This window comes from Carlito syrichta, unplaced genomic scaffold (genome assembly GCF_000164805.1).
Source record: "Carlito syrichta isolate Samal-C Ts95f unplaced genomic scaffold, Tarsius_syrichta-2.0.1 Scaffold308240, whole genome shotgun sequence".
NCBI lineage: Eukaryota > Metazoa > Chordata > Mammalia > Primates > Tarsiidae > Carlito > Carlito syrichta.
This window is the reverse complement of record NW_007252336.1, coordinates 444,420-456,763: the sequence shown is the minus strand read 5'-3', so window position 1 is coordinate 456,763 and position 12,344 is coordinate 444,420. Positions and strand designations below refer to the sequence as shown.

The window sequence follows — 12,344 nt, the reverse complement described above, 5'->3', positions numbered from 1 at the left end:
TTAAATGTCTTGGCCAAGCTTATTAGGCTAGTGAGTAGTAGAGAAAGAATTCAAAACCAGGACTGTTCTAGACTCAGAGTGAACTGCTTGATGAGTAAGAAAAGCTGAAAACCAAGGACTGGGACACAAGACTCTAACCTGGGGAAAGCTTTTCAAAGGATGGAATCAGACCAAAACTACATTTGTACTGATGCTGAAGAACTTAGTTACCCTTCAGTCTACATTGTAAACTTCATGCTGGAAAATCCTGGCTCCTGGAAAAACTTGTCCCCGAGGGTTGACTGGAAGGAGAACTCTCCAGTAAGAAGGGAGGAGGATAATCTGTGACTCTCAACGCAAAATGGACAGAACCTGGTTATGCCTCCCAACAGTTATGACCTGTCACTTAGGGTGGAAAATTATGAACTGACGGCCACTTCCAATGGCTTCAGCTGGTCACTTTAGTAAGACCATGGTGCCCACAGTCTGTCAGTTCCCTGATGAGTAGGACCAAGCACAAGTGGTGTCTCATACTGTCTAAATGGGACAAAGATCAAACGGGACAGTACATTTTGACTAGAAGTTCCCTGAACAATTTCTAGAAGCTCTTCCTTTCTGTTGACAGAAGAAAACGCATCTACTTGGTTGTTTAAGATTTTTCTTTTTCTTCTTTTCATTCCCCAAAGACAGATATGCTTTCCTGAGAAATCTGAAATTACAAGGTGCTCTTTTAGATATTGCCACATAATTTACACTCTGGCAAAGATTTTCCCAGCAGCCCCTTAGAATCCATATTCATGCAGTCTGCTGGCAATCCTAGGTAATTTTGATAAAGGTCTTATTCCCAGGGGGTGGCCATGGTAACCCCCATCCTTCAATGGTCCCAACTGGCCTATCTGTTGAGTGGCTGAAGTGCTGAGTGACCAGAAGCCTGCTACATGGCAATGAAGCACAGATGAGACCACTCAAGGGCCTGTTCAGCCCCTGTGAGGCGTCCTGTTTCTCCATGTTGAAACTTGGCCAGTCTTGTCAGCCCAGTGACAATGAAAAAAAGAAAAGAAAAAGAAACTCTGTTAATAGGATTATATGATTTGGGAAGTAGAGTGTTGTTACAGATGATTTATTTTGAAAGCTGATTTCGTTTTAGTGAAAACAAGCTCAACCCATTACACCAGAGACCGTGGTGCCAAACACAATCATTTCCAGTTTGAAAGATGTGATTGCTTTTTAATGTGGAAATTTCACAAGGTTACAAAGAGGAAAAAAATTAAACTCCTTTCCTATAACAAAGTCACTTTGGGATATGGGTTGCAATGCCCTGACAGTGTCCAGATATCCTGACCACATTGTAAGCAGAAAGGTGGATGGGTGTGATTTGCACCATTTCTCCATTGTGCTTTTCTCATGCCTTTGAAATACCCATATAGTATTATTTTTACCAAAATAAATAGAGAGTAATATATTTTCAATACTGGGAGTATGCAGGGTCAGATAAGGATGGGAGAGATTGAGGTGATAAATTCAGGGAAAGAAACATAATCTGTATGTGTGTGCTTGTGCATGTGCATGTGTGTGTGTGTGTGTCTGTGTGTGTTTGTGTGACTTGTACTTCACCAGAGCAATCTTATTTGATTTCTTGTCTTTGACCAACTCAATAGCCTGATCTATAGTCTGTTCTAGTGTATACAGTCTGGTGTGTGGCTTTCACTAGAGTCCACACTACCTTCTTCCCTGTGCCAGCCCTCCATACCTTTGAGAGAGTTTAAAAGAAATAAAGACTTTCAAAATGGAGATTTTATAATTATTTAATTCCATATACATGTTTTAGCCGGAGTTTTTCTATAAACTAGGCCTTTTCTTTACACCTGGATTATTAGGTTATTTTGTAACATTGTTCCTCCTAGAAAGGTAGAATATATGTTTATTTTTGTGGTTTTAAAATTACCAGTATTTGGAATAAGGATTTGGTGAATTAGCCACCTCCACTGGTGACATTTCAAATGATGATGGTTGGGTTTTGATTCTGCCGTATTTCATCAGCTCTTACAACTCTTTGCTAATACATAATCCAGAGTGAAATTTTTAGAAAACAGTCAGTGGGAAAAAGTGTCTCTGCTCATAAAAGAAAAAAAAAATCACCAAATGGAGAACAATCAACAAATTTTAACTATTTTGAAGAGAATGGAATGTTTTCCTTTTGGAACACGTTTCTCTATCCTTAAATTAGACTCTCGTCCTTGGCCGTGGAGCATGAGTCCTGGGCACAGAGGAGGAGAAATACAACAAAGACAGGGTAGCAGTACTTTTCAGGTCTTTGGCTGAAAGCAACAGTACACCATGAAACCCTTTGTCCTTCCAGTACTGGTTACTATTTTTTGCCTGTGCATCTTGAACACATGTCATCTTCCTCTGTGCCCAGCAGAGAGGAAACAGGTGAAGAAACTCCATGATGCAGGCTCTTTGCAGAAGCTCAGCCAGTAGGAAGTATTCTTGCATCAACTGGACCCACCACAAAATGACACAAGTCCAAGTCCAACTAAAGGGACCTGAAAGCCAAAAGGAAAATGTATTTGCCTTTCATTGAGGTGGAATTTGAGGGGAATGAGTTGGAAGTCAGAATAACCAGCAAAAGTGAGATGAGTTTTCTGTTTAAGCAAGTCCTAGTTAGCTCCTGGGACTTCATACTTGCCCCATCACCATTAGTTCCCAGGCCAACCCAGAACTTTTAGATCAACTCATTTCATGTAGTGAGCATACATTTTCTATCATTTTTCTTCTTGATTATTTAGTTTTTGTTCATTGTTGCTTCAGTTCTCATATAGAAATTTCTACTTCTTAGCATCAACTCATAGAAGGAGACTTTTTAGGGTCATATAGATCAATGTCACTTGTACTTAGAGAAGAGGCTATGTGTGTATTGAGTGGCTACCATGTTCCAACTATGTCATATACTCACCTCATTTAGTCCTCACAAAAACTTAAGATAGATATTACTATCACACTTGGTAGTGGGAGGATGAATTTTTAAGAACCTGCAGGTTGATCTGCTCATCCTTCTAGGTCACTCTACCTCCCAACTTCACTGAGGCAGCAAAAGCCTATTGATTCCTGGCTGAGGACTGGATTATTCGATGGTATAAGCCTAGTTCTTTTAGGACCTGAGAGTCCTTAATTATTAGACTTTGGGGAAAGAGTTTGGAGATCTTTAGGTGAAAGGGAAGTAAAACATTATTTTCTGTAGTCAGATAGATAGATAGATAGATAGATAGATAGATAGATAGATAGATAGTAAAGTGCTATTGGAAATTCCATATAGGTTTGCCCAGCAAATTAGGCCCTGAGACCAATAATAATAACAATATCATCTTATATTCATACCATGTGTGTAGTTCTTTGTGCTCTTTCCTATATATTTTCACATCTAATCTTCCCAACAGCCCTATCACTAAATAAGATAAAGAATGTTATCCCATTTGACAGGGAGAGAAGCTGTGAGTCAGAGAGGTTAAGCAACTTGTCTGTGATCACATAGATAAGCAAGAAACAGAAGTTTAAAATGACTCTTTCTTGGTAACTCTTAAGCAATTTTCATTCCTCCATGATGGAATGCAAGACCCATGTCCAACTTAGCACCAATGCCCTAAGAAAACTGACCAGCATGCGTGGGCATCCTTCCTCAGCTGCTTAACACACTGTATTTAAATTATCGGGTCACTCATCTTCACACTCATCCACTCCTAGTTTCTTGAATGAAGGATTATCTCTTTTTCCTTTCCTGTTGAAAAAAATTTATTTAAGTTTCTAAGTTTTAATTTCAGAGCTCAAACTCAGAAGACTCTCCACTCAAAATTGACAGTTGCCAACTTTTGATATATTTTTTTCCATCTGTCATCTCTGCATTCTTGGTACCTAGCCTAATGCCTAACACAGAGTAGATGTCCAATGAATATTGGTTAAATGTAATTGTGGGATCTGTAATGATGAGAATTAATTAGGAAATGTGTTACCTAGTGCAGAAAAGATGTTTGTGATGTATTTCTTTATTCCTTAAATTGTCACATCTGAGGTGTTTGTAAAATATTTATCCATATTTTACCATTTTATGGTAAGATGACAACAGTGATCCTAAAAAGGTTTTGGGAATGACATCTCTTACCATGTGCTTTTTAAAGGTGAGCTATTCATGCTTTTACAACAATATTGCCACATTGAATGTCTTACTGGGAATTGATTGATGGTTTCTTCCATTAAAAAAATGGTGCTTTCTTGAATTTCAGTGGTTGCTAAGACTGCACAGTCTACACAGGAATAGAAAACTACGTGAAACCAGACACCGAGCTCAGAGGGCAAGCATGCACACTGCACCAGAAATCATGTTATTCCAACCCAAATGTACTAAATCCTCCTGTAATGTGTGGTCAAGGAGTTAAGATCTGAAGGAAAATGCAAACAGCCTGAAGTGGAAACCATATCTGTCTGTCTCCCTCAGTCTCGAAACTATGACAGAGCTCTGCACAGGAAGGAGGCAGCAGGGACTCTCCCTGTGCTCCTAATCCCTCATAGTCATGACAGCCTCCCTCAGTACGTCGAAGGAGTGAGGCAGCGCCCGCCAAGGTTGGGGTTTGGGAACCAGAGGAAGCACACTAGCTCGGTGGTTTGTTAGGAGGCCCTGGGAGGAGCCCTGAGTGTTACAAAGAATCTTTCCTCTACCAACCCTTCCAGTCTCCTCCTCCTCCTCCTATTCCTTTCCTTCCTTCTCTTTCTCCTCTTCCTCCACCCAGGTTTCATTCTTTTTCACAAAAGTGTGGCAGACTGGGAGGGTAAAGAAGGCCCAATGGAGAAGAAGACCCCTGGGCCCGGGGCTCTATGGTGTGACCTGTGACGACAGCCCGATGGGTCGGGCCACCAGAGATTCCCTTTCATGGGGGCTGTCTCGTTGGAGGAAAAGCCGCCCTGTGTGATGGCTTTGTGGTAGGGGCTGGCAGAAGGCTTGCCCCGCATACTGAGAGGGAGACATTTCTGACCGCAGCTCATGAACCCACATATTTACTCTGGCACATGCCCACTGTTTGTTCATAGGCTTTCTGTCTCTACTAAATGCGTTCCAATTTTGGAGGCTAAATCATTGCCAGTAGTTTCCAGGACATTCCGCTAGGCTAAGCAAAATTGCCCTAAGCGGTAGTCAGAAACCACTGGAGTAGTAAGTGTAAATACAGACTATTTGCAGAAAATGAAAGAATCCAAGCATCTTATCTTCCTTGTGCTGCCTAAGCCTATGAGCTGTATCTTGCAGGAAGTCGAGCAAGGCATTGACAAGGAGCAAGAGAGAGCACAAGGGCTTCATCCCCAGTGGAGCTCAGAAACTCCTTGAACCTGCTTGGAAAGTCAGGCCCAGCCTCAAACAGTTCTCAGGGCGTGCTGTGGAAGCATGTGGGGATGAGGCACTGCCTGACCAGGGGCTGCCTTTTGCCTGGTACAGATTTAAAAATGAATGTAAGAGCTGAGAACAGTGGCGCCAGGATGAGCAGGACATGTGGCCCTCGTGGGCTTCTTTCTGAACCATTTCTACCCTTCATGACAGCCATCCCATCCCAGGGTGAGTCACCACCTTGGACCTGACAATGGCTTAATGAGTCACGTTGAACCATGCTTATGTTAAGATCTGGGGTAATTGGGAAATTCTCCATTTGTAATAAAACCTCTTGGCACTGTTGAGCTGTGGTATCCCGTATCTTGCCCCGGGCAGGGACAGAAGGAAGGATTTATTACGTGGTGTGGCTTCCTCGTACATTGCTCCTCTACATTCGATTCCTATTAAATGTCTTTCTGACCACAGCAGAGATGTTATTTGCGTATGTGCGTTCATAATAAATAAACATGTGCATTATTATTTTTCTTTCATGTCTATTTTAAAGATGTGGAGTACAATTCAGGGTTAGGTATACATACAAATGGCCCTTGTACAGGTAAAGTTTGGGTCTCACTGTGGTCCACACTTCACCTGGTTTGAGATCAGGTACCCTTCTTGATGAAGTGTGCCCACCCCCTCCTCAGACATGTGTATTATTAAGTCAGCAACTCTGATATCAACTCACCAACATGACCGTGTTTGTGTCTGGAAAAGGGAAGAAAATTCCCCCGAAAAGCAAATAGTCCAGAGAAATGAATGATCTTCTTTTGAGGCGACTAAGCGGAGTTTTGCAAGTACTTACATGTATTATAATACCTCCTGAGACTTAATGAAATAAGTCTTCTTCATCCTAAGGGTAAAGCAAAATTAAGTTGAAGTCAGTCACAGTTAAAACTCCACGTGTTGGCATAGGAGAGAGAAGGAAGGGGGTCTGCAGCTCTCCCCATGTGCATTCTGTTAACATTTCAGACATTTTAACTTTGGGTAGTGGACAGCATGAAGGGGGACTAGGTAGGAACAAGGCCACCACATCAAACTGATAGTGGGGTAGAAGAAACATTTGACACCTCCTGCCTTCTCTGGCCTCCGTCTGTTTTTAATTTTGCTAAATCACTCCCGTCTGGAGATTGTATATTTTAAGTTGCCTCTCCAGGCAACACGGAGGTACAGTGGCAGAGAGCCAGGTCTCAGAGCCAGGCAAGGAGATGCAAAGACTGGAGTGACCCCAAGCCCAAAGACAGACAGAAAAGGAACAGGGTGGCTCATGTCTGAAATGGCATCAGCTGGAAGTCGATGTGAGCAGCCACTGGAATGATGGCACTGGGAGACACGACATTACTCTCATGGCGAATGTAAGACTTCATGTGCATTTGTGTTTTACAACATGACTACCCCTTTGAGAGTTCTGAAGGTGACTTCCTGGGAAATGTAAACCACCATGAAATGTCACTGGAAAAAAGATTCCACGGTGAGCACTGCTGAACAGATTTGTGCATCACAAATATGAGGGTGATGTAAAAGTGGAACACGCTGGTGACAAAATTCAAAACATGCGTCAAGCATGTGCACGTGGTAAAAACACCAAGATGCTATGGGACACGTAAGTGGAGAGTTTAAGAGGAATCACATTGCCCTGTTTATGTACCCTGACACAGCTCTCTGGTAAGTCACTCAGGTCCACTGGGGGAGAACTTCAAATTCACATGTTCTGAGTGCTGGCTTTCTAAAGTAAACACACATCTAGAAAATGGGCACAGTAATATGCCTACCTCTAAGACAAGTACAATACTCAAGCCAGAATAAAGCAAATTAAGGGCTATGCACAGGATTTGGAGCAGACTCAGGACTCAGAAATGATTATCTGTGGTTGTTCCCTGGAGACTTACACAATGGGAGAATTTTTTTAAATGTATTGCAATAATGGTAACTAACAGCTTCCTCTGCACAAGGGAACAGCCTTGACCCTAATTTATAATTAGTGCAATCTTTTGTTTATTTTTTGTGTATCTTTCTTCTGCTCAGGTTTATTACCAACCTGGTGAATTTAGCATCCTTGCAGCCACGCACACCTCAGTAATCATCTCTTGAGGTGTTAACATTGTGGTTTTCACAAAAAGAAAGAGCAAAGATAGTGTGGGCTCACACAGAGATTTGAATCGAAAATCTGAATGGGAAAAAAATCCTTCTGCAGGCACGTCTTCATATTTTAGTCAATATCACCATTTAAAGGAATGATAAGGCCTGATGTAGCGCCTCAGACCTTTAATACCAGCATTTTGAGAGGCTGAGGCTGGAGGATCACTTGAGGCAAGGAGTTCAAGACAAGTCTGAGTGACACAGCAAGTTCTCGTCTCTACAAAAAAATAAAAAATAAAAATTGCTGGTCATGGTGGCATGTACCTGTATTTCCAGGGACTCTGGAGGCTAAGGTAGGAGGATCACTTGAGGGCAGGAATTTCAAGCTGCTGTGAGTGTGAATGCTTGTGCCACTGCACCCCAGCCTGGGCAATAGAGTGAGATCTTGTCTCAAAAAAAAAATGTAAATGTAAAAAAAATTTTAAAGGAATGATCAAACTACCTAGTTACTCTTTTGCCAATAAAACAGATGCTGTTGATTACAGTTCTGTAACTTGTCACTTTCCCAGAAAAATCTCTCGGTTGCAAGCATCCAGTCTCAATGCCATTCTTGCTCAAAACTGAAGTTATGACTCCAGGTGGCTTTGCTAAGCATCTTTCTGTATTTACTATCATTTAATAATCTAGGAGCAGTGGAGCAGTTACTTCAAAAGAGAAAACAATAAGTAGACGGAGACTACTCCATGGGGTGGCTGCGTGTGCTTGGCCGGCACAGGAAACCCCACACCTATGTGCATTTGTGAGTATGAAAAACTCACGTTTACAAGAAGAAACTACACCATGATTAAGAACCAACAACAGTGCTCTTGCTTCTCACTGGGAATCCTGTAAGTCACATGAGAAGTTCTCCTAGGCGTTCAGAGTTAAATCAGAGGCCCGCCCAGTCAGTAACTCAGTGACTACGTCCTAGCCAGGCTAGGAAGATATTCCAAAAGGCCTGGATTAGCAGAGCAAAAATGAAACATAAACAGTGTCAGATCAAAACTGCTGTTGGCATTTTTTTTTTAAGTTTTTAGGCCTAAGTCGTTATGTAATCAGAAACAAAGGATGGCTGCCGTTTTCCAAGGACAGTCAGACAGCAGAGTAGAGATCTGATCAGTGGCCATGCACAACTGGATGCCACCAGGCACACATTGTGAGGTCACACATCCCAAGTGGGAACCAGCCCCGGGCGCTTCTGAGTCATTTGCCTTTCTGATCTTTTAGGAACCAGCCTGCAGGCAAACTATGGGGTGAGGCTGGGAGTGTCTGGGTGGGGGCACATGTGCATGGGGCGGGCACCCAGCACCTTGTTTCTCTGCCAACCCTTTGGGAGGGAAGAGGCACGTGCAGGCCTCGGTCTCCTGTTGACAGAGCTGTCGGGCACGTCTCGGGCTGTCCTCTGTGACAGCTTCTCCTCATCAATGATGGTGACACCAAGACAGAGACAGTGGCTCTCCGAGACTCCAGGGCTGGGCCTTCCCTACTCTGCACAGGCATTGATTCTATGTGCATGACTTTAAGGGTGACAAAGTATACGTCCTTGTCCCCAGAACACTCCTCCCAATAATTTGAAACACAGCTCCTGGAATTTCACCCCTGAAAGATATATATCTCTGAGTTAAAATAGGGCTGCTCTGGGAGCCCGCTACCCTCCACCTCTGCATCAGGAAAGATAATGTCTTTACCACTCTACCCTTTCTGCTTTTGTTTGAATTAGATCACCAGATAATGTCCAGTTCCCTTGGAAATCAGAAATAAATACCCTGGGGAATAGGGCATGGTGCAGGTGGCATTTCATAGGAAATCTGGTCAATGTGAGAAGTAGACAAGGCCCAGAGCATACCGGCCCAGGAAAGAGCCACAACAAAGGGACCTTGGGTGACCAGGTTAGAAAATTATACCTCTGGGTTGGGGGATGAGGCTGTGAGTGTGGGGTGGGGGAGAGGAGTGGGAGAGAGGAACAACTCTTCCAAGTTAGGGAAATGTTGCCTGAGGCAGTCCCTGCTTAAAGGGCAAACCTTCCAGCAAAGCACAGCCTGAAAGATGTCACCTTTCCCCTACAAACACATGTCCCACCCCCACTGTATCCACTACCTGGTTCCCATCTGGTAGACTTACAGTTGCTATGGCTGCTCCTATGTTTTCTAGGAATCACTCATGGAACAAAAGTACTTGAGAAACCTAGAGTTCTCCAACCAAATGATCACATTCCATTTCCTAATTCAGATACCCAAATCCTAGCCTTGGCATGTCAACAAATCCTTGTCCTGTTAATGGCTGGAAGACAGTGAGCACCTTTCTTGGGAACTGCAGGGATGTGCACAGGCTACTCAGAGTAACCCTGCCAAAAAATGATACAGTGCATTATGGATAGTTCCTGTCTCCAAGTTAGGAATCAGGCATTGCTTTTCATCAGAAACAACAATCTATTTTTCCTTCTTACCTTCTTCTTGCAGGTCTTCAGCTTTTAAGAAAACCACAGGTGTTCTTAGCATATGATGTATAATATGACCTATCAAGATGATCCCGGTGGGGTTGGTTTCCTGGAAGACTAGAAGCCCAGTTTCCCTCCCCAACCTCTCCAAGAACCTGATGCCTTTACCTTCAAGTCATGGAACCCGCGTATCCACTCAAGAACTGCAGGGCTTTTGGGGCAATTGTCCAGGCAGTGTTTTATAAAAACACCCCGGGATCCCTAGATAGGAAGCTGGCTCGGCTCTATATTAAAGGAAAAACTCTAGATTTTGTTATGGATTTTCTAGGCGGGGCAGGTTGGGTGAAGGGTATGAAATTGATGACATAGGAAGAGGGATAACTCTTAGGAGAAGTTTCCTTTCACCATTCAGCCCAGTTCCTTGGGTTAAGAAGAGATTGGAGCTTTTCAACAGATTGGAGCTTTGGTATTTTTTTTTTCCCAAAAAAATACCAAATGGTGGATGATGCAGGTACAGCGGGAGGGCCTGGAAGTCCCGGAGGCCCTGAAATAGGAAGCCGCGGTGGCTTTTGCTGAGGTTTTGGCAGTGGCCTCCAGGGCCAAGGTAGCGACCATGGTCAGGGTCGGGGGTGAGGCCACGGAGTTCGCCGAGGCAAGGCCAAGGACAAGGAGTGGATGCCAGTCACCAAGTTGGGTCACCTGGTCAAGGACATGAAGATCAAGTCACTGGAGGTCTATCCCTTCTCCCTGCCCATCAAGGAGTCTGAGATCATTGACTTATTCTTTGGCATGTCTCTGAAGGATGAGGTTTTGAAGATGACGCCCATGCAAAAGCAGACCTGCGCTGGCTATTGGACCAGGTTCAAGGCATTTGTTGCCATCAGGGACTACAATGGCCACATCAGTCTGGGTGTTAGGTGCTCAAAGGAAGTAGCCACTGCCACCCAAGAGGCCATCATCCTAGCCCTGTCCATCATCCCTGTGTGGAGAGGCTACTGGGGGAAAAAAGATCAGCAAGCCCCACACCGTCCCTTGCAAGGTGACTGGCCACTACAGTTCTGTGCTGGTGTGCCTTATCCCTGCCCCCAGGGGCACTGGCATCGACTTTCCCCCATGCCCAAGAAACTACTGATGATGAGTGGCATTGATGACTGATACACCTTGGCCAGGGGATGCACTGCCACCCTGGGCAACTTCGCCAAGGCCACCTTTGTTGCCATCTCTAGGACCTATAGTTACTTGACTCCTGACCTCTGGAAAGAGACAGTATTCATCAAGTTTCCTTATCAAGAATTCACCGACCATCTCGTCAAGACCCACACCAGAGTCTCCATGCAGAGGACCCAGGCTCCAGCAGTGGCAACAACATAGGGTTTTCATATAAAAAAATAAAGTGAACCAAGCTGTCCCCCCCCAAAAAAAGAAGGGATTGAGAGCCTATTACTGGACCTTCTTAATAGTCATAAAAGCATGGGATTTGTTTAAATCAACACCAGAGAAGTAGCACTTATATTTCAATGTCCATCGGTGTCTTATAATGAAGCTGACTATGCTAAAAATAATATTTTTGAATATACTTTCATTTTAAATAAAGGAAGGAAAAAGGGGGGAGAAAAACAAAAACATACTTTGGTTACTTTGTCTCATTTTATCTAATTTTTCAAACAAGCTACAAATAAGAACAATGAATTCATTTTGCATCTATTATCCCAAATGCTCATAATGTTTTACTAAGTATATAACTTACTCTTACAGCAACTGTATCAGGAAAGTCAAAAATAATAGAATTACCCATATTTCACAGAAGGGTTACAAAACAGCAAAACAATCAGATAAAAACAATGCAGTTTCCTCACTAGTTGTTTTGTCTTCATGATTCCACATTATTAAAAAGAATTTTTTTTTTTACATTGAGTTGATTGAGTGCTTCAGTACTAAAAGGACATAGCCATAGATGAAAAAAAAATTAGTGATCAATGTTGCAAAATTAAATAGTGGTGATGCTGCCATAAGCCAAGAATACAATTGTAGAAACACCTAATCCCAGAAATGTTATATTCATCAACTCAAGAAAATCTTTCCTTGTGAATCACAGAGATTAAATAGTTTTAACAGAGATTAAGTCCACAGAGGCCACCCAGATTCACCTTTCAATTCTTAATTCCGTAGTAGCAACTCTAGAGACATTAAGTATCTTTTTAGTCCACAAATACACATGGTCCACTGAAATTAAGTCCGTTGATTTTCCCATTCTCAGGACTAAAATTAGCAGTCAATCACAGACTCTTTCTACAAGATAATATTACCAAGGAAAAATGTCTCTTTAAGATTCCTGTGGATTAGATAGTCAGACAAAATTTTCCCTGTCCAAGGCTGGTGCCTCTGAACAATTTTGATCCTGAC

At 42.9% G+C, this 12,344-nt stretch overlaps 1 pseudogene; it reads left to right on the top strand.

The window, feature by feature from the left end:
• The first annotated feature begins 10,436 nt into the window (after nt 1-10,436).
• LOC103267766 lies at nt 10,437-11,096 on the top strand (annotated as a pseudogene).
• Nucleotides 11,097-12,344: the final 1,248 nt, after the last annotated feature.